The sequence below is a fragment of the Gallus gallus genome, chromosome 4, assembly GCF_016699485.2.
Source record: "Gallus gallus isolate bGalGal1 chromosome 4, bGalGal1.mat.broiler.GRCg7b, whole genome shotgun sequence".
Lineage (NCBI taxonomy): Eukaryota > Metazoa > Chordata > Aves > Galliformes > Phasianidae > Gallus > Gallus gallus.
The window spans coordinates 47,370,409-47,393,700 of NC_052535.1; the positions used below are offsets into that span (position 1 = coordinate 47,370,409).

General features: G+C 40.4%; 1 long non-coding RNA gene across 4 annotated transcripts in view; it reads left to right on the forward strand.

The window, feature by feature from the left end:
• Window positions 1-23,292, forward strand: part of LOC121110599 — a 120,159-nt gene that overhangs the window by 94,390 nt on the left and 2,477 nt on the right. Inside the window, exons 4-7 of one of the 4 annotated variants that reach the window (XR_005859276.1) lie at window positions 2,956-3,062; window positions 7,981-8,238; window positions 9,087-9,202; window positions 9,822-10,390. This is a non-coding gene — a long non-coding RNA (uncharacterized LOC121110599). Of the gene's footprint in view, window positions 1-2,955; window positions 3,063-7,980; window positions 8,239-9,086; window positions 9,203-9,821; window positions 10,391-23,292 lie in introns of those variants that run through there. The other 3 variants (XR_005859277.1, XR_006939084.1, XR_005859275.1) reach the window with 3 other exon arrangements.

Below are 23,292 nucleotides of genomic sequence, written 5' to 3' on the forward strand. Positions count from 1 at the left end.
AAGTTTTCAGGGTTCTGTGTATTTGCAGCAGTAAGAAGGGAACTACAGAATTGTCACTTGAACAATCCCCTTTTCTCTGAAGGACAGAAAATAAAAATAAAAAAACCAACAAAAAGCAACAATTAAAAATCCCACCCAGATGAGACATGTAGCAAAAGTTTGAATGCCTCCCATTGGGCTCAGGTATCTTTGGATTAGTCTTTGGGGGACAAGCTCTGTTCTGATTTGCTCCACTTTAATTCCAGAGTGATTTGAGCAGGGGCTCCTTGTCCTCTACACACTTTAGTAAACAAGCTAATTAGTCAATTAATTAAATGTGGGGTTTTGTTACTAATTTGTTCTATTTCAACGTTAGTAAGTATACAGGTTGCAGAACATTGGACCAGAATAGTTAGTGGAAGAGCATACTGGCAAGATGGTCTGTGTTTCTATTCGTGTTCAACAACAACAATCTGGGAGCTTTTCACACCATAGGCATGCTCATAAAGGAGTTACATGGACTGAATCAGCTTTAGAAATCAGTGGGAACGGAGTATGGAAAAAAACCACGCTAATTCACCTCCAAGAATTACTGCAGAGTTAACCAACCTCTGAAAAAAAAAATGTTTTGGAGACTGACACATTTTCCAAAGTGTATTTTGATTTTAGCTAAGCTTTATCTTCTGACAAAGGGAGGCTTTGATGGAAATCTTCCGGCTTACTCTCTGTGTTATTATTTTTTTTCTTCTTCCTTGCTTTTATAATGCAACCACTTTTTTCTGTGCAACACGTGTGTAAGCAGCCTTCATTTCTTCTCCTGTGCTATTTTACATGTTTAAATCTCCATGTTTCCATGTAAGTGTGAGGAATTTTGCAGGGTGCATGGAGCTGAGCCCTTTACCATCCCAGGAGCTGGCAGCTTTTTCTTGCTGCAGGAGGTTTGCTGCCCGAAGTTTTGGGCAGCGCCTGGTGCCACAGATGCAGCAGGTGAAAACCTGGGAGTTTTGGAACAGGGAGATTTGCTACGTGCAAAACGTGAAGCAGGGAACTACTTAGGCATCACCACTCCCTGCAGGAGAAGCTGAGCCTTTAGCTGAGATAAGCATGGTTCTTGTGAGTGTAATGGTTGATATTTGCTCTTTGTACAATTAGAACACCCTTTGGGTCGTGAAAAAAGCTTTGTGAAGTTACAGTCGCAGGCCCTGCTCTCTGTCATGCCAATGCTGAGTTGTTCCTACTGTAAGGGAAGTGCCCCCCCTCCTGGGATGCACCAGGGCCAAAGCTCGGGGCTGCTCTCTCTGAGCTGGTACATCTCCTTGTTTAGCACAGATGGATTGGAAGCCATGATGTCAAGCCTGGCAGAGATACTGTGAAAAAAGGTCAAGCAACTAGCTCATCCTGAAACATACTCCTTTTACTCCTCCTCATCTAGTTCTAAATCTGTTTCACTTTTATAGGGGGGGGATTAGATACCAAAATGAAGTGTGCGATGCCATGTGTCATGGACATCATGAATCCTTCATTTTCCCCCTCTCACTTCATCCAAGCCCCGTAAAAAGGCTGGGAAGTATTACTTTAACAGTGTGATGACAGTTTAATTAGATCAAGACTTCAGTGGATGGGGGAACGTTGGGGTGGGAGGCGGTTGTGGATTAGAGTCGGGATATTTGCTGCTATGCCTTTTGTTTTTACGCACAGTCCTGGGTTTTTTCTTAATGTACAGCTCATTTTTCCAAACTTTTCTAGCCCAAAATCCTAGTATTTCTTCATCTTTAGTAGCACTCATCTTTGAACTCCAACAAACACAGCAAAAAGTATAATATTATAGACGGTTGCTCTGGGGGCACTGAACATCAGCCAGTTTTCCTTTGTCACCTCTCTGCCACTGCGAGTTCTCCAAATAAGCTTTATAGTAACAGAGCTAATGATAAATCTGCAACTCTGAAAGAACATCTTTCTATCTTTAGGCTTTAGCTGTGCTTTTCTTTTGTGTATATGGCCTATTTATGGAACTCTGCTGTTGAACTTGAATCCAAAATAGAAAAGCATCCTTGCTTAAGTTGAATATAAATAACTTCTAGAGGAGCTTAATGGGTTTCACTGTCCAGGTTGTTGTGAAGCCCTCAGAGTCCTGGTTTGCTCAAGTATTTGTTTATTCCCCATTCAACATCTGTTTTCTGTTTTCAGAAAGTGATTTCCTGGTATGTGCATCCCACCCCTCTGTTTGTGACTACCGTTTTTATCTGACCCACAGAACACTGTTGCTGTGTGACCTTTGTGAGCTCTGAAAACACAGTCATACACAAATGTGCACATGAAAACTACCACCTTGGGTACGCCAAGGCACAGTTGATCATACAGATTTTTAGAAAAGAAAAGCATTTTAGCTGGATTAATGTAATAAATTACTAGACTGGATCGGGCTAACTTTTACCTGTCCCATATTCCTGTCAGGTGCTCAGAAAAGGACACACTTGAGGATGATAGAAGAAAACCTCCAGCAAAAGTGTCAGAGGATAATATGTAGCTGGGGAAACTTTGTTCTCTGGTCTCATTCATTAAACATGGCCTTACGCCATCAGGCAGAAAGGTTGCAAGCATTTTCTGAATCCTGAGCTTTGGGACCATTTTGGGTTACTTTTTTTGGTTTGATGACCTGTGTAAGTATCTCACCCTCTTCTTGCTGGGATATCACATGGCAGCAGGCTGTGTAGGCTGATCATTCAGCAAACTTATTTTTTTTATTTAAGAGCTTTGATTTTCCTGTTTTTCTGACTGTTTGAATAGCTTTGGAGCTTGAAATGAAGGTGGGAAGGAGTAGAGAGGAGTACCCTTCCATAAAATTAATCATTTTGACTTCCCAGTGCATCTTTCTCTATGTCTTGAAGCAGGGACAAAGACAGTAACGAGACGTTGTGCATCATTCAATGCAAATTGCGTCAGGCATAATTGCTCTTTCCCTGTTCTTACAATTAGGTCATATGGTGTTGGTGAATGCTTCCATACTCTGTGATGGAGCTGTGGCTGTGACTGCCTGCACCAGCCTCCAGCAACACTTGTATATGAGGAAAATGTGTTTTATGGTAAGTGTAGTGAGGCACTGGAACCCATTGCCCAGAGAGGTGGTGGATGCCCTACCCCTGGAGACACTCAGGGTCAGGCTGGATGGGGCTCTGAGCAACCTCATCTAGCTGTAGGTGTCCCTGTTCATTGCAGAGGAATTGGACCAGATGGCCTTTGAGAGTCCCTTCCAACTCAAACAATTCTATGGATCTATAAACACCAAGGCACACCACAGCTGGTACAATTCTTCCAGCTCCTCCTTGGATAACAGGACTGAAAGGGCTGCCCGGAGTGTCTGTCATTGCAGAGCAACAAAATCATAGGGTGTATCATCCCCCATGTGCAGACTAAATTGCAAACATTGATTTTGGAAAACACTTGTGGAAATGAAAAATTGTATTGATGCCCATGCAAATGTATGGGCTCTTCCAGATAGTAACAGAATGAATTTGTTTTCTGAAAAGTAGTGAAAAGTAAATTCTTAATAGGCAAAAGGCAAAATAAATTTCCTTTAAAATTTAAGAGACTTTTCAAGAGGAGAAAACTATAGCCTACAAAGAGCCTTGTTTAACACTGGAAATATGAACACTGGCCATAGCTTTGATAGCAGAAGGGTTGTATATTTAAATTTCCTTGGGTAACCAAACAGAAAATTTCTAAACATAAGCAGAAGATTGCAAGCTGAATATGTTAAATTTAAATTATCAGCTAGTGGTGTTATCCACAGCTGATTTGATGCTTTTATCTATTATAAATCATTTGAAATCCATTGAGTTAGTAAATAATAATAAACTCCTTTCTGCAGGAATTTATGGCATTTTGACATTTGCTCTCATTTTTGGGGAGGAACCTAAAAATAAGAAATTGTTTGCCATAGAAACGTTAGAGCTACTTTATTTGAGATCAAGTATTGTATGAGACTTCATTTTGGTGGCACCTGGAACGTTTGTATCAACTCCTACATTTGTGTTAATGTCTCCTATTTAAAATGATTTCCAGGGAAGGCTCCATTCCACTGAGGTTGAAATGAAATAGGAATTTGTCAAAAAAAAAAAAAAGAAAGAACAGTTCTTGAAACGAGGCAGCTTAAAGTCCCAAAAGTCACGATTCAGCCCCAGAAACTGAATGCTGGCTTTATTAAAAACAGTAGGGAATATGCAACCTAGAAAACATTTCACCCAGTTTTAAGAGGACAAAAACGTCCACTTATGAAATTGTGCAAAAAGCTTAACAGGCTGGCGTCACCATCTGCTGGGTAGTATTACACTATGAGTCTGTCTGGGTTCATTTTTTTTTTCCTCATCCTAAACAGCTCAAGTCCTGCAAATCCCACATGCCACGTACATACTCTTATTTCTGTGACAATTAAGTATTAGCAGGGCTGGGGGCTGTAAGCAGCTGTCTGTGTTACCCTCCAGGATGCCCAGCGCGGGGAAAAGTGAAAATGCCAAATATACCTTGGGAAAAGTTGACTATAACAGTGGGGTTTTCACTGCGTGTCACGCGTTGCCACACTGCATTTCATGGGACGCTGACAAAGTCAGGTCAAGTTTCCTATGCCTTGTCACCAGAAGCAGTGCTTTCACAAGACAAATATTGCCTTACTTACTGCAGCAGGATTATACCAATATAAAGAAGAGTTTAGTAGGCCCGCTAATAAATTCTAAGTGCAAACCAAAAGCATAGACTTTTGCATTACATTTAGGCAAAAAACAAGAGTCCTCTGGCCAGCAGTGGAAGTTGGCTGAAGCTGTGTTAAACCCCCCACCACAAATGCATGAAAGTTGCTGGAAAGAAAATAAAATACTGCCTTTCTTGTTCCTATTCAGAACTCGGAGATCAGAGGACAGTGGAAATAGTAGGACTAAGCAGACATGAAAAGTCACCATAAACTGGAGGTACTCAGAATAGCATTACCTCTGGGTACTGTCAGAGCCTTAACTCTTCACTTGCTCCCTGATGTGACTTAAGCCATCAGCAGAAGTCAGACTGCTGTTTGCATTCAGGCAGCGTGGCTGGTGCCTTCCAGCCCTACCAGAGGTCACCTATTGAAATACTTGGACAGGCTTAGGTTATGGGCCCACGACCAAAGAAATAAAACTCCTGTCTGTAAATGCACCTTGGACATCTTGTTACAACAGGTTTGTTTGTTTGTTTGTCTGAGCTGCTGCTGTCTAAATGGGAGGGAGGACATAACCTTTCAGCATAGGTGTGGAGAAATGGCTTGGGAATGTTTCCTGATGTTTTCAGGCAGGGTGGAAACCAGAGCTCAGACATGACCCCCAGCCCATGCATCTGTGTGTCCTCCTCCATCAAGTCTCTTGCCTTTGGTCCAGGCTCTGTCATCAAAGAGAAGGGGACAGCTCATTCTGCTCTCAGCATGCCGTGCTGAAGTGAAGTTGGCACCAACGTGCAGATGTTATTTCAACTGCTTGGTTTCTGCAATTAAACACACACTTTAATGAGCACAGTCTGAGCAGTTGGATTGATTTAACGTTGGTGCGAGAACCTGTTCATGAATTATGTGTGTTTGAGTTCTGAACCTTAATACTATACTAATGTAGTCATTTGCATTTAATGACACAGCTCAGCTAAATAGGCCTGCCACCTCCTAAACTCTTAAAAGATTTGGCTCCATCAAAACCTCTTGCTAAAGAGATGAATAACAGCTGATAGGTTTCCTGCCTGAAATGCTGCAGGCTAAATGAAAAGGGATGAAACACAGCATCAAGATCTTACGAATCTTGTGACACTGTTTTATGACCATTTTCTTCATATGTTATGCTCCTTGCAGCTGGAGTCTAATAAAAATTAAATAAAAACAAATTATTTAAAATTCAGGTGGAAACATTACTACAGAAGGCTGCATGACAGAATCACCAAAGAGATGACAGAATATTCATCCCAGATTCTTTAAATGTTCAAAAAAATAAAGGAATTAATGAAACGATGCAGACATCTGAAAGGTGTCAGAAGCACTGAAAACAGCTTTGCTCTGACTAAACAGCACAGCTGAAAGTACCCCAGACTTTGAGTGGCAGACTCTCATCCCCTTCCTCTTGCTGCGAAGTGCAAGTTTTTATTGCTTCAAACTTTGGTACGTGCAAGGAGAAGGCTAATTAGGGGCATTCGAGGCTTGTGACACCCCTGTGTTTACTCTCCTAAATAACCTCAGGGGAGCATTCATGCCAATGCTATAGAAACTGGGCTTTTGGCGTGGGGAACCGGTTGTCTCCTGGGCGTGATGCAGAGACTGCATTGAACTAGATGACTCCTAAGCGTGCTCTAGATTGCTCTTTGGAGAGGGATCTTTCTAGTAATTGCAGAAGAAATCAAGCAAGCCTAGTCTCCAGCAAGCCACAAGGTTATCTTCCTGGTGCTGCTTGACACCAACACCTTGTTGGAGGAGGCCACTTTCTCCAAGATATTTCGGTAACCAACTCCCAGTGACTTCAGCAGTAACATTCAAATGTGCTTAAGGATATGGGGATAAGTTCCCATCACATTAGTATGGGCACATAGCACATAGGCTGACCTGTCTGGAGGCACTGAAACAGTGGACTAATTTATTATTACATGAAGTTTATGTTATTGTCAGTTAGAAAATCTGGTGTTTACAGATTTCAGAAATGCCTGCAGAGATTTGAGAATATTTATGAGAAGGAAAAATAGACATTCTCTAATAATATGCAGGCAAAAATTGCTAACTGGTTGTAATTCCTTTTTAAAAAAAGATTTCATTCTACATGTTGAAAGTGCTTCTACTTCTTAAAATGTTGATCTAAGCACTTCTGGCTGTATCTCAAACTGCTTCACTCTAATCTTTAGACTGTAGATATCAATAATTTTCTTTTAAAAAAAAGTAGTAGAATTTGCATTTTGAAAATGTACTTTGTTTTTAAAACAGGTTTTGCATTTAGTTAAAATTTAAAAAAGAAATCCTTTTTCATGTGAAAATATCTTTCATGAAGTTTAAAAATACATTGACTATATTCTATGTTTTCAACAAGCTGTTATAGTAAGTTATCTTGTTAAATGCAAAGATTAGTTGTTTTTCAACTTCATAACCTCCTGGAGCATCTAAATTTTTCCCAACAAGGAAAGAGGTAAATGTGTAAAATGAAAGATGCAAAATACAACTCTTGAAGGAATATCAAACCTTTCAGCTTGAGGGTTAAGTATGAGCATTATAAAGAATCCAATTAAAACTGAAAACAAGGGTGTGCTAAATTGCCCAACTGCAATAAATTCATTATGCATGGATTACAGAAAACATAATAATTCATAATAAATGCATGTGCTTCTTAAGTACAGTTGTTTGTAAAAAGAATTAAAGTAGATTCTGAATCCCAGAGAAGTGTTCTTGGTAGTCTAGCGGGTTCAGCAGTGCAGAGGTACCAGCCCTGCATGGGGAGATGAGAGATGTGCAGCAGCAATAACACAAAATAGAACAACAACCTTTAATTAATTGTAAGCCTTCCGCCTAAGAAACAGGAAATAAAAGTAGGAATTGGATGTTTCTCATCCTTAAACTTCAAAGACTGTACCTTGTGTTTCTGTGGTTTCAGAGATGGTTTAAATGCTAATTTGATGTTAGCTTTTAGCTCCCCTCTAGTATCTGCATGATGCAATAGCAGTTTAGATTAAAAAAAAAAAAAAAAAAAAAAAGAATTTCTCATTTCAGCACCAAATTTCCCTGTCTGGTTCCACAATGGCAGGGGGAGAAGGGAGGAGCCTTCTTGCTCCAGACTCTCTTACAAAGCTGATTCCCTTTGTGCCTTGGCTACAGAGTCCTACAACCAGTAAGAGAGCTTGTCAACTAAAAGGCATATCTCAGACCCGCCTGTAGAATTGCCAACATTAATGTAGATTAGTATTTTTAAAGTATGAGATAAAGGCTTTATTTGAATGATCATTTCACATTTCTTCTCTCTGCAGTTTCAGGAGTCAGTCCTCCTGAGATGGAGCCCCCAGCACAAGAAATAAGTGGCCCTGTTGGAGAGAGTCTGGAGGAGGCCATGAGGATGCTCAGAAAGCTTAAGCACCTCTTCTTTGAAGGCTGAGGGAGCTGGACTTGTTCAGGTTGGGGAAGAGAAGTCTCTGTGGACACCTCATTGTGGCCTTTCAGTGCTGAAAGAGAGCTTACAAGAAAGATGGAGAGCAACTTTACATGGACATGTAGTGATAAGACAAGGGGTAATGTCTTTAAAATAAAAGACAGACGATTTAGATTAAATATAAGGAAGATTTTTTTCACTTGAAGAGTGGTGAGGCCCTGGGACTGCTGCCCAGTGAGGTGATGGATACCCCATCCCTGAAGGTGCTCAGGACAAGATTGGATGGGTCTCTGGGCAGCCTGAGCTGATGGGAGGAAACCAGACCATGGTAGAGGGTTGGAACTGAGTGGGCTTTAAGGTCCATAGAGTCATAAAATATACTGAATTGGAAGGAATCCATGGGGATCATTGAATCCAACTCCAGTCTTCATACAGGAGTACCAAAACTTCAAACCCTATGTCTGAGAATGTTGTAGAAACTTCTTAAACTTCAGCAAGCTTTGTTCCAACCCAAAATATTCTGTGATTCTATGATAATGCAGTTTTTGTCTGAGAAGGACTTGATATCAGAAAGATAAACAAAACAAAACAAAGAACAGATCAGAGGCAAATAAAATAAAAACAAAGATGTAACCAAAATGGCAGTGATATCATAGGCCAGTAGGGCTACTGAAAATGACAACTACCTGCAGCCTTTTCACCAGAAGGCTTTGATTTGCTAAGAGCAGTGAATGAGGTGTTTGCATGCAGACAGTGTCAGAGGGCAGACTTGCACAATGATTGAGATTGTGCAAATAAGACGATTCATCAGAGTAGATTCTTAAGGAGAAAGTCTAGAACTGTGCCACTATTTCAGAGTACATCTCTCAATCACTGAGTCAAGATTCCCAGGAGTTATGAAAGGCAATCATGTGGCTCTCAAAGGACTGTAAGAGTCATTATAATGTAAAATGAATAAAACTTAATCCTCATCACTTTTTTCCATAGCTTATTCCTGCTTGGACAAATGTTCCTTGTCAACTTCTTGAAAAATATGTGGACCATACTGCAGGCTCTCTGTTGTCACAGCTAGCTGGTGGTGGTGTTCAGTCTATCATTTAAAGGTAAGAATGAGAACAGACAAACTTTTACTTTAAATAAAATATAAGAAGCTTGCTGGCCAGGTTGTGTGGAGAGGTATTGTTGAAACTAGCTCAAGGAAAATATTGTTGTGTAGGATTGTGCTCAAGGATTATTATATCCTTTGAAAGAACTAATGCAATGCATAGGACAAGCGAGGCTCTGAATCCCAGAAAAAGGATGTCCAAAATCCTTCTCTGCGTATAGAAAGAAATGACCCAAAGAGCAAGGAAGAAATCTAACTCCAGTTATGTCGCAAAGTGCCTATAAATCTGGTCCTATATCTCCTGCAGATTTTAATCTTCTGGGTACAGCCACCTTCTCTAGGCTCCCTAAAAAGTGGTGCTTAGTTTGATGAAATGCATCTTTCTAGTTATTGTATAAAATTCTGTTTTTGTGCACTGCTTTTCTGATTCTTGCAAAATGCTCAGTCTTGGTTTTTTTCAGTTCTCACTGAGGTCAGTCCCAGCTTAACTCTTACTTTAGAAAAGGAAAGGGTTAAGTTAAAAACTACTCTGACACAGCTGCCCTGCTTATAATTCTTACAAGTCTGAGGGTATAGTGATCATCTCTCATTAATTTTTCTATTTATCTTTTTTACAGCCCGCTACCTGTTGGTCTGATTCCCCATACCAGGCAAGTGCTTGCTTCATTTTGAAAAGAAAAAACAAAATACCACACAACCCTATCTTACTCATGGTTTTTTGCTGCTCTGTCTATTTTGCAGCACTCCAACCTCAGTTTATAGTCTAGTTCATAGCAACACAAGGAAATAGCCTTGTACACTCAGGGCTGGAAATGATTATGCGTAGTGTGTATTTTATCTGCAGTAACCAAAAGTCACGATTATTGGTGGGCTGTGTCACATAACTTGGTATCCCTTTGATTCTTAAAGGGCAGGTATTGATATTTCAGAAAGCAACCTTACTTTCATGGGGCTAATCATCAGGTTTGCCATATGAAAGCCAGCTCTTTGTTAGACATCTGAGAAACTGTGGCTCCTCCTACGTGCTGTACCAGTCTTGGATAAGTGCAGAGAAGTGGTAAAGTTTGCTGGATTACCTGAAGGTAAAGAGTTACTTACACTAGTGAAAGAAAGATGTAATTCTGATAAACAAAAGTGGTGTTGCATAAAACAAGCCAGACTGCTCTAAAATAAACATATATAATACTTTTATGGGTAAAAATATAAAAAAATGTATAATGATATAATTCCTATACTAACTGAAAACTTCTCTTTCCCTTGCCATCATAAGAGAGATGATTTCTCTCACCCAGAATGAATCACTTCTGCTGCAAGTATGTGGCAACAAGCATAGTCATCTAAGGGGGAAAAAGATTTGGGGGGGGGGGGGGGGTTGACAAAAAGCAATCTTTCCAACAGCAAAGCTTGTTGAAATAGGGATTTTCAGCTGTGGGCATAAATGTGACATTGGTTCCATTTGTTCGCTGCCATGGGAATGGTGCACACATAAAGACTCGATATAGAGCCCAATCTGAACAAACCATATAGACAAGGAATGATGTGTTGTAGAAAGTGACTGATTGTAAAATGGTAAAATAAGCAGGTATTATCATATGTTTTTCACAAGGGAAATGTTTCTTTAAATTAGTCTCCCGCATAAATAGTGTCAGTTGTTAATATATGTATCCTTATGGATGCATTTAAAATGGCTTAGGACTTTGGGTGTCTTTATTTTGATGAATTAATCTTTTTTTCTGTTATGTTAACTCTTGACATGTTTTTCTTTATTTTTAGAAAGTCCTCAAATTAGAACAGTCTGAAGGGCTTTTTTGTTTGTTTGTTGTTGTTTTTTTGTTTTTGTCTTTGTTTTTGTTTGGTCCATAAATAATTTATTCACAGAAAATTGCAACTTCTATCAACTCAAGGCTGCTTGTGAATTTGTGTAAATTCAGAGAAAGTTAAATGCAAAGTAGAAAATCTTTAATGCAAGCAGGAAGAATAGAGGAAGGTGTTGAAGCCCATTTACCTTGTAGTCCATTTTTCAGAGAATCTGATGTTTTGGTTGAGAACCATGCAAAATATATACCCAATAAATAAGAATACAGGAAACACATTGCAGAATGGCCGTAAGTTAGAAGAGTCAGAATGTAAGAAGTGGATCTGGTTATTCTTCCAGTATACTCCTCAGTGAAATATACATACGGTGAGTATTGATCCTAGCTCTGCCTGGTTCCATTTGATTAGTTCTCAAACTAAAAGAGATGGTGCCCTATTCCATTCTTCATGCTTCCTAGTCATTTTAGGATCTTGAACACATATATACCTAAATCATTAATAAATATATATTTTTAAATTGAATCCATGCTGAAACCACATAAAGGTACCCAAGTCTCATCTACAGGATTTTCATTTTCCAGCATTACATTCATGAGAGCACCAAAGATTGCTAAATCCAAAAGTCCTTGTCACAGAAACCTAGTTTTTTCCCTCCCGCATTGTTAGTTGCCTGTGTCTAGTAGCCTTTTGGTGTGGCGATGGATGCTACTGCCTGGAGAGCACTTTAAAAATCTGGCCCTGATTACAAGCACCGGGTGTTCTTTAAAACCTGTTTTGCTGTGTACCATGTGTTTTGCATCTCTATCATGTTTTGGTTTCCATGTTTGGGTCCCTCTGTTAACAGACCAACCTGGGACTTGGCTGCTTTTCCAGCAGAGCGGACAGTGGGAGGGAATACAACCAAATAGCAGAGGCTATTTGGGATTTAATGGCTTCTGACCACTGAAACAAAATCCCATATTGTACCATTGGTTTCAACCCAGCTCTGACAGTCTGCACAAGCCAAGGATCTAGTCCCAAATATCGTGGCTGATAAACTCACATTTTTCTAACACTATTTGCCAAGTATTTGCTTAGTCCAGCAAGAACCTTAAAGCCATAGTGAGGGAGCATCCCTATACCAGACCTCTGCTGGACACCAGGAAAAGCAGCTTTGATTTCACTTGTAGTAGGCTCAAGGAGAAAACCACCTCCATCAGTGAGAGTGGGAGATGAGGCAAGAGTTGCTATCGAAGAACCACCACCAGCCAGCTTTTTTTTTTTTTTTTTTTTTGCTTTTGTTTTATGGAGTATCAACGGTGAGATTAGTGTTCAAACTGCTCTGGAAACTTTGGTATTTGGCAGCATGCTGAAAACAAGCCTGCCAAATACAGGTGCCTACACCCTAACAGTGAGGTCCTGAAGTGGGCAACTGGTGTGTCCCCATGGATCCAGATGTGGAAATGGTGATCCATGCTTGGCCCGTGGTCCAGCTGCATCCCAGTGGGGCCTACAGCAGGGCCATGGGGAATCCATCCTCTGTCCCTGCACACGTTTCCCTCCAACAACAGCCCTGTAGGCCTCTGCCATCTATTAGCATTACTATACAAATACTTTCTGTCATGAACAATATAAGAAATCATTGCCCATTGTGTTTCAGCTCCTGTAGCTTTTTCTGGAAATAGAAAATACGCTGAAGTAGTGTCGTGTTGAGCTTCCAGTCTGGGTCTGAGGGTTTGTTTTTCTCCCTCCTCTATTTTCATCCTCTGTCAGAGATTTGGTGGCAAAGCATCTCTCACTGTATAACAATCTTTTGCACCCGTGTTCTTAGGCACTCAAGCTAAGACATCATCTTTTTAGCAAAATGCCAGGTTTTGGCTACCAGACAATGTACAGCAGTCGTTATACCTGCAAGGTGAGAGGCAGCTCTGTTCAGGGCACAGCACAGCTAGTGGGTACTGCTTACCCATTTCTGCAATGAGAATAAACCAACCCAACATGCGCATCTATGTGCCAGCAAAACCATACTCCACAAAGTATGGAACCTCCCAGCTGTTACATATAGGAAAGACTTTATGCCCTGGCTCTGAGAGGCATTTTCCCACAGTTCCCCTCCTGTTTCTGCTAATCTCCTCTTCTGCTGAGCAATGTAGAAAAGCTCTGCACTGGTGAGATGTACACATATATATGTGGAAGTATATGTGTATGTATTTGCGCATGCATGTGCACATGGATGCCATCATAGAAATGAGTATGTTGATATTAGAAAAGTGCAGGTGTGTACAGATCACAGGGTTCAGGTAATCCCAAGGCAGTAAACTGATTTTCCTCCCTTCTCCCCATCCCGCTTATAAAAGAAAGGGGAAAAATGCATTGCAATTCTATAACAGGAATCCTTCAAATACACATTTAATTTGATCAACTAAAATCAGCTTTCTGACAAGGGTGAAGCTATTAATGACAGAATAGATATTTTCTCTCTCCCCAAATGTGGTAAATATCAATTTCTCAATAGGCAGTATTACAAAGAAAAAGAATTCAGCCTGATTTTCTACTAGAGCACAACAATTACTACTAGAAACTCATAAACAACCAGAGACCCATCAATATATTAGTGAAAGGTGAATATGGTATTGATTTTCCGAAGGAAAACAAAAGTAAGAGGTGGAAGTGCTTCATAGAGAAATAAATCCTTAAAAAAAATGAAAGAGCCAATATCAGCGGAGTTATCACTGAACACACAGAGGTAGAAAAAATGTATCATTCCCGGCACATCTCATAAAAAATAAATCTCCATGGAGATACGTACATATATTTTAACAGGAAATATAAAAAAATACGTAAAATATAAATATATAACACAATATTTTATTTATTCGGGGCTTGTTGCTTTATATTTTAATGTAGTATATGTAACAATAATATTATTAGTATTTATATATGTTTTGTTGATAAAAAAATAGAATACCAAATCGGGGAATAAAAGGGATTTGATAAAAGTGGTATCATTGATTTTATACCTTCATAAGATTTTTTTTTTCCTGGAGCCATATCTTAGGAATATAAACCGATTTGCAGACTGAAGTAGATTTATGCATAATACAGAAGCCAGGTGTTTGTGATCACTCACCAGAAGAAAATCAGCTCTGAAGCGCTGACAGCCTCTTCTATTTGCTCTCTGTAAATTTTGCTGCGAGATACTTCTTCTGGTAAAGCTGAGTAACAGTCTCCTAAATGCCCTGTGTACGATTTTGTCATTTTATAGTTTCTTAATTGGGGTTCTTAAAATATTCACTTAGCTCACAAGGGAGGTGAAACACTGCTGTACCATTAAAGTAACTGATCACACCGCAAAAAGAATCAGTCTGAGTAATATTAAGGTAATTTGCCAGCAACCCACCTATTAAAACATGTTTGCATTAAGTGTTTCTCAAAAATTTTCAAGTAACAAACAAATTGGTAACAATCAGATTGTTTGTATGTACTTCATGAATGAAAACAAGGAGCAAAGCCATTAATAAATTATTCCCCAGCTCTCAGAGCTAGCAAAAAGTCTATAGAAAAGGTAATGCTGAGTAACAGCACGTAAAATGGAGAGGCGTGATCAGGTGCATATAACATAGAGATTAGTGACAGGTCCTGACTTAGTCAACATCCTCATTAATGATCTGTAAGTGGGAGCAAACAGAAGCCTAATGAAATCTGCATCCAGCCAGCAGGAATTGTCCGTGCTGCTATCAAGGAAAGGGGAATAATACAGAAGAAACTGGGTGTGTGAGCATCAAATAAAATAACACTTCTTGCTAAAAGTCAAATGAAGAAAAATCTCCCATGCATACTTAGGAGGGGAACCACAGGTCTCAAATTACGTTTCCATCAGTTGCCATGTACCAATTGTCTGCTTCTCAGCTGGTAATGGTCAGAGTAATTCTGTAAGAGTCAATGGAGCTAGCAGGAATGAATGAAGGAAGGAGCTACCTAGGGAGGTGGTCAAGAAGAGGGTGGATGTGCGCATGGTGAACATGGGTTGATGGTTGGACTAGATGATCTAAGTGGTCTTTTTCAGCCTTAATGATTCTAAGAATGGATGTCTGCAAGCTGATGGTAGTCTCTTGATAAAGGATGTGGGAAAAACCAGGACTATGGTAAAATCCAAGGAAATGCTTTTGATACCGTGTGGTGTTGTTTGTGTTTGGATACCACCTAAAGTAAGTTCCCATTTCCTGTAAGGCAGCTGTACATCTGTTGTTTATGCTATGAATACTTTCAAAAACCTGTGAAATCCCTGTTTTCCAAGTTTGTTGCAGGGATGAATAATACAGAAGATGTTTTCATACATCTGTAGACTTGAAATGATGCACCTAAAGGTGGTAAATTAGCAAATGACTTAGAGAGCATTACTCGCCCTGACTCCATACTGAGAAAAATGTTGTTGCCTAGACCTAAAAGTACCATTTTGCCTGCTGTTCTCATTACAAGCCATTCATGTGTTATTTAGGCAGCTTCAATCAGTGTATGTATTTGTTTTATTTTTTCAGTTAAACCCTGCCAGTGTAATCAGCTTCATCTGCAAATTGTTCTGCATTGTCAGTAAGCAACTGCTTTCCAGTATTGTGAACTTTGTGTATTTAATTGCTCTTAGAGAAGAGGGAAATATATCTTGGTAGCAGACCAATTGTTCATGTGGCAGTGCAATGGTGTCACATTTCTTTGGAATGTGGTTGGCTTTAGTATTTTTCTTGTTTCTTGGTATTTCTTTGGTATTTCTGTTGTCTGGTGCCCTAGAAATTGCCCTAAAAGGGAAAGCACAGAGGGGAAGACACCTACTGTGATTCCCTAAAAGGGGACACATGGGAATGACAGATCAATGCCGCTAACTAACACAGAGTGAGCCCATGGAAACACCAGCTCAGAGCTCAAAAATAGTGAATAATATGTTAGGATGGAAGGGATAGAGACCAAGTAGAAAGCTCTGTTCAACCCCAACCCAAGTTCATAGTTGATCCCCATTTTTTCACACAGTATGCTTCCTTGCCCCCCTTACCTGTGAACAGAATGTGGTGAGGCTAGAAACATCCAGAGGAGAGTGACAGAGGATGTGGACCAAGCTTGCTATGACTTCTTGCTCTGAGAAAGGCTTGACCAAGAGGAGACTTGGTCCCTGTGGGCTGCAATGCCAGTTGGAGCAGACACAGAGGAAACATGTGGAGATGGTGGGCTACAGCCTCTCTGAGGCTTTGCTGTGGGCTGCTCTTATGGCTGTTACACATTTGAGTGGCTTCAAGGGAGAAGATGCGTGAGTTTGTGGGAGAAATCCAGAGAGCATTATTAAACACGAAGAAACCACATCTAACTGAGGAAGTCCCTGAGGAGAAAATGGGTGGGAAAGGACTTGGAAGAAAGTACCATGTGTGCTCATGCTGTTCTTGCACTCCAGCTGTACTCCTAAGCTCACATCTAGGGAGGAACATGTGGTGTGTGTGTAAGTTGTTTTCATCCAGAACATGAACCATCTGCTACTTTTACAACTTCTGAAACTGAGCAGCCTTTTCTTCCTGATAGGACCTTACATTTCGAATGATGATCAAATTTTGGGACTTCCTTCTGTGCTTGCTTCATGCTTTTGTAAACGTGAACATGGCTCTTGGGAAGCATTTTGGATTGACGGCTTCAGCAACTGGAAAAAAGAAATAGACATCATAATCACTGTCAGAAAAGGACTGCAAAAAGAAACTGAGAGCTTAATTATGCCTGCAAAGGGGCGGGCTTTTTGTACAGGTGATGATAAAAGCAAGATGAAGGGAAAGGAGGGCAATGCATAGGAATTTCAGTCGGGTTTTTGAGATTATAAACTGTTCTGTTTATAATCATATTGGTGTGGCTAGGGATCATTGAAAGGTGCAGCCTAAGAGGCTGCAAGGTTGTTCACTATGCATTCTGCAATAACCGCAGAATAAAATAGCTTGAAAATAATGGGAGTGAGGTTTGTTTTGTTCATTTCCTTTTTGCTGTTAGTAGACATAAGGTTTATGCTAACAGACCTAGCACGACAGCCTTGAAAAGTAAGGAGGGAGACTGCAGATTCGTAGCCACTGCTCTTCTACTTCATGTGAATGTCAAACTGAAAATGTGGCAGAAGATGAATGTGTATGATCCACAGCGATGTGGAAAGCATAAATGCAATTACTGGAAAATTACACAGGAAAACCAGTACTATGTATACTAGAAAATGAAATGAGATGGCTTTTGGAGTTATGAACAAGAAACTCAGGCTCAGACAAAGGATAGGAGTGATGAGTTCAAGCTCAAGGACATGCTACCACTATGTGCTCCATACACACTATTAGGCTACCCACAGTCTTGCTACATGTTTGTTATTTTACTCAGTAACTGTGTAGCAGTAGAGGTTATCATGTGAGGGATTTAGGAGCCCAAGTCCAGCTGACTTGTGGTGAAATAATTTGTCTGTAATCTCTTACAAAATCTGCTCCCAATATCAAATAATGCCAGATTTCCGTTTGGCAGAATGTGTAGTTGTTGTGCTGATAGACGTGTTTAGTGGGCATGGTGGGGATGGGTCAATGGTTGGACAAGATGATCTTAGAAGTCTTTTCCATCAATAATCATTCTATGATTCTTTAAACTATGAGATATACATTTTTTTTTCTTTTCGTACTGATTGATAACAGTTCATAGCCCAGCCTATTAGCCTTCATGCAAAATGTTAGATACACCTTGCTTCTCTTCTTTCTCTTTCAGAATGTGTTTCAGCAAGTCTTTCTCAGCCTCTTTCTCTATCCTAATGAGCACAAGACTTATTGGGTACATCTATAGCCATACTTAGAAACATGCAACACTTAAACTGCCCTTTTTGCAGTGTTACTACGCCTGTGTCTTTGCAATGGTGCAACCAGCATTTCACATAGTCTTCTGGCCAGGGTTTAATGGCATTTTCTGTGTTTCGGTAATCTCTTCTGATTTGTTCTGCTGACATGTGTCAGTGTTTTGGTTGCTTTCTCTTTGGCCACCAACACACTACACTGCCTATCTGAAGGTTAGATCTCTCATTTGTCTCGGATCGTTTTCTTCTGACCCTATCAGAGGAAGCATTAAAAGATTTATAAAACGAACGTGTAAAACAAGGATGTGCCAATCAACTGTACAGAAGGGGGTAAAAACATAATTTCAGTGACCTCCGATACAAGTTGAAAGAAAATTGTACTTAATAAAAAATCATTCCACTGATTTCTGAAATGGAGACCCGAAGGCAGAAAGATAATGAAGGATGCCAAAAAGATCAACTGCATGTCTTTGCAAAGTAACCAATTTCTTAAAGCCATGATTTTTGTTACAATCACTTTGGCTTTGTTTTTACCCAACATTGTCTATCATTTTTTTTTTCTCATTAAATTGTACGCACAAGGTGTCTGCCTGAGACTTCACCTTATGCACACCTCACTAAAGGAGATTTCTCCTTGTTGGGTATAAACCAGACTCATGGTTTCATTATTTGAAGTCTTCCATTTTTTTTTTTCCTTTGCATTATTGATTTTTTTCTTTTTGTAGCCTGATTTAGCCTTCTTAAAAATTAGGATCATTTTACCCCTGCAGTCTAACCTCAAGTGAGAAAGTTAATTTCCTATTCAGTTTAGAGTTTCACCATTAATACCACGCATGCTAAACTCATATCACTGCGGTTGAAGTCCTTGGAGAGTCCTGTTAAAGCACTGCCTTCTTAGTTGGGATCATTTCCTACTTGTGTTACACAAATGGCTTTAAGTACTTTCGTGGTGTTGCAAGAAGACCAGTGTTTTCTCTTGGTGCCTTCCCTCGATCCGGCTCTCCAGGAGCTAGGTGAGATAAGTGGTTACAGATGATAGGAGCATACTAGGATCCATGACTGAGCGCACCGTGGAAGTGCATGTGCCTGGCTGTCCCGGAGGGGCAATGCAATATTCCTGCCAGTAACTCAGATTTCTCTTGAGCCCAGCAAGCAATGTGAGTGGGAACCTTACTCTTCCGGACATCAGCATAATTCATCCCGCATGCTTATGCTGCAGTGGATGCCAGGCATGGATTTCCTCCTCTTCACAACAGTCTTTGGTTACTTGTAGTGTGGAAAGGCTCTGTGGTCCTATTGATGGAGTCCCACTGAGCCACAGTATGCAGCTCCAAATGCCCTATAGTTTAAGGCTAGTACATTGGCTTCCTAAGGAATATGGATGCCAGATACTGTGTAGTGTCATGCTGCTCATTTACAGTGTGTCCTATTTTATCTAACACCATAAGAATAAATTGACAAGCAGCCTAGAAATTGTCACCCACCTCCTTTAAAGTTCCAAAAGTAATTCTGCCTCTCCTTAGATTAGATATTAGGAGGAAGTTTTTCACACAGAGGGTGGTGACGCACTGGAACAGGTTGCCCAAAGAGGCTGTGGATGCCCCATCCCTGCAGGCGTTCAAGGCCAGGCTGGATGTGGCTCTGGGCATCCTGGTCTAGTGGTTGGCGACCCTGCACATAGCAGAGGGATTGAAACTAGATGATCATTGTGGTTCTTTTCAACCCTGGCCATTCTGTGATTCCCCTTCTTAACCCTAGCTGCTGCTTTGACTGTTGGTTGAATTCCTCCTGATTTCCCTGAAGTTTCCTACCTTGTACCAGCAGCTGCAACCAATCACCCCCTTGCCTTGTCTCCAGACCTGCCTGTCCCAGGGAAACCTCTCTGGCTGCTTGTCTTGTTTTTGCTGTTATTTCTGCTTCCTGTTATTTCAGTAATAGCTATATGGAGGAGCATTTAATTGCTCTTTCCATTTAGCCTGGATGAAGTGTATTTAGCATACTCATGCCCTTTAGCGTGCCTTCTGGATCAAAGTCCATCTCTTACAGCAGTTTGTTGCATCCTCCAGACTTGCTTATCTACCCACAAGGAGAAGCTTTTCCCTTCTTCTTGCAAAAAGCACAAGGTGCTTCAAGAATACTGAGCCAGCACAGTGAATTCATGAGTCAAACTGTTAATTTTGGAGTCCACATTCATTAAAGAAAAAGGTGGGTTCTTTAAATATTGGTTCTACTGACAGTTTCTACTTTCTCCCACAGTATTTAAATACTGGTACAACATAGGTCGTACTTTCTAAACAGTTGAAGCCTTATAGGAAGGCCATGTTGTTAGGTTTCCATTAAGCTAAATTATCAGTGATTTTTCTGTGTGTTTCTAATTGCATTGTAACCTCCACTACAGCCAAATTTGGGTCAGCAGCTCAGATCATCCTTATAGATGGCTATTCTGTGATCCCACCAGCTTCTGGAAAGCTTGCACAACCCTTCCACTTGTAATGGCTTTGTGTGAAGCATCGGGCTGACTCATAGAGAATGTGAGGAAATACATCAGCAGCAACTTCAGGGCTGGGTGCTCCATGGTATATCTTTATATCTTTTGTGCTACTCTGCCAAGATATTAGAAACATGATTTCACTGGTAAGTAAAAAGGTATTTTTTGACATTAGAAGTTTTCAGAATCATATAAACTATTTATTTACTGAATTTTTTTTAATGTAATACATGTGGGTTTTTTGTTGGTAGGTTCTTTTCTTTTTTGAGCATGTTTGCAGTTAGAAAAATAATATTCAAATAAGGTGAAAGTATGTATCAAGAGGGCGAGAATAAAGAAGAAAAAAATTGTACTACTTGTCTACAAATCAGTATACATCCACAGAATTTCATTTGTTATAGAAAGAAAACTGAACACTAATACAAGAAATGCTCCATTAGAGTGCTGTATGAGTCTTACCCTTGACCTGCATTTGATCCCTATGAAAGCAAAAAAAAAAAAAAAAAAAAACCTGACAAAAATGGAAGATGCATTTTAAAAACAGTTCAACTCAAACTGAATCTGCAAAGGGTAAAATGCTTTAATCAAATGATGTAGGTATGGCATGACATCTCTACACAGCAACAAAAAAGCAAGATTACCATGAGTGTTTTGGACATGAAAAGCCACTGCACACTCAGTTTTTAATTCCACTTGCCTTGGCCTTGATGGCTTCATATACAACAGCTGAGTAATTCTAGTTAGGGATTGATCTCAGAGTGCTGTCCTGAACAGAGGAAATAGCAAGCAGGGTCTGTTGGGTTCTCACTCCTTGCTATTGTACATCATCAATTGTTACAGAGATCGACTGATCTGAAGGCTGTGCTGCCATTCAGCGAGATCTGGACAGGCTGAGAGTTGGGTAGAGAAGAACCTGATGAGGTTTAACAAGGGCAAGTGTAGGGTCCTGCATCTGGGGAGGAATAATGCATACATCAGTACAGCTTGGGAGCTGATCTGCTGGAGAGGATCTCTGCAGAGAAGGACCTGGGTGTCCTGGTGGATAGTGTTGACCATGAGCCAGCAGTGTGCCCTTGTGGCCAAGAAGGCCAGTGGGAACCTGGGCTACATTAGGCAGAGCATTGACAGCAGGCTGAGGGATGTTTTCCTCTCTACTCTGCCCTGGTGAGGCCACATCTGGAGCACTGTGCCCACTTCTGGTCTTCCCAGGTCAAGAACAGCAGGGAACTGCTGGAGAGAATGTGTAACTGAGGGCCACAAAGATGTCTGGGGCCTGGAACATCTCTTGTGTGAGGAAAGGCTGAGAGAGCTGGGGCTGTTCAGCCTGGAGAGGAGAAGGCTGAGAGGGAATCTGATCAATGCTTATCAATATCTAATGTATGGGAGTCAGGTGGATGAGGCCAGGATCTTTTTGGTGGCATGCAGTGACAGAACAAGAGGCAATGGGCAAAAACTGGAACAGAGAAAGTTCCATAATAACACAAGGAAGAACTTCCCTGTGAGGGTGACAGAGCACTGAACAGCTGCCGAGTGGGGTCATGGAGTCTCCTTCTCTGGAGATACTCAAGACCCGCCTGGACACTTTCCTGTGCCACCTGCTGCAGGGAGCTGCTTTAGCAGGGGGTTGGACTGGGGGATCTCCAGAGGTCCCTTCCAACCTCTGTGATTCTGTGATCCTGTGAGATTGGTAAGATCTGATTTGTTATGATTTTATGAGGGAAACGTGGATAAAAATGGGAATCTTGCTCAAAAAACAAGCTGAGTTTTGCAGGATCTGGTAGAAAGCCTGTGTTGTTTATTTGCATCACTCTGTAGCATTTGTTTTTTACAGTTCTTATATTTTTGTCATAACAATATATCACATTTGAAAAATAACTGAAAAACAAGCCACAGAATACTTGATTGTGAAGTAAAGAAAACATCAGTAAATATATCTAGCAGTGGAAAACTGACTCAAAAGAAAAAAAAAAAAAAGCCTGAAAAGCATAAATGTGTACCAATGAACTGGTCCAGATGACATGCACCTCTGAGAATAAGGTAATTCATTACAGAATGTAATGGCTCAGTGACAGTTGTTTATGGAAGTTCATGAAAATCTGAGAGAAAGCCAGAAAGTAAATGGGACACAGATTTTCAGAGGAAAAAAAGAAAAAAGAAAGGAGAAAAAAAAAGAGAATCACAGGCAATTACAATCCGCTGAACCTAACTTTAATCCACAGTAAAATAATGAAACCATTATGAAGGTTCTGCAACTACCTGGGGCTTAAAGGAACAACGAACAATAAGCAGCTGGGCTGGGGCACCCCACATAGTCTTTGCTGCTTCTGCATGACAGTGAACTTTGTGGCTGGGGGAACCTGTCACCCCAGCCACCCTAGGATAGGAGCAAAACCTGTGTTGTGAAAGGAGAGCTGGCTCTTGCATTTAATTCAAACTGCCTTGGATATTCATGCTTTCTGGCAAAGGGTTTTTATTCACTATTGGTGTTCTCACACCAAGATTGTTTCTGGTGAGGCACTACAGTGACAAATGCTCTATTCTGTGTCTTTATTCATGATCTTTCACAGGGAAGGGTAAAAGGATCATTTATTGTATTTGCCAAGAATATTACATGAGTACTTTACAAATCTTCCTGAAGAAAGAAACACATTAGGGATCCAAAACTTTGGAGGAGCTCATTCAAATAATGCATCTGGAGAGCATAGCTTGGGATGGGGATTTCATTTCATGAGAGAAAGAATTCTACAAACCTCAAAGGCTAGGATATGGACCTGTCACAGGTTTCCTGATTTTGAAGACTGAAGGTCCATCTTTCCATGCAAACAAAATGCCCAATATGCCAGGGTGATGGATATGGAAAAGGAATGGATTATGTTACAGAGAGTCTTACAAACTGATAGAGTGGTGAAATAAATCAGTGCAGGTTGGGGTTGCCAGTTCAAGTATGTTGTGTCCTTCAGTAGCA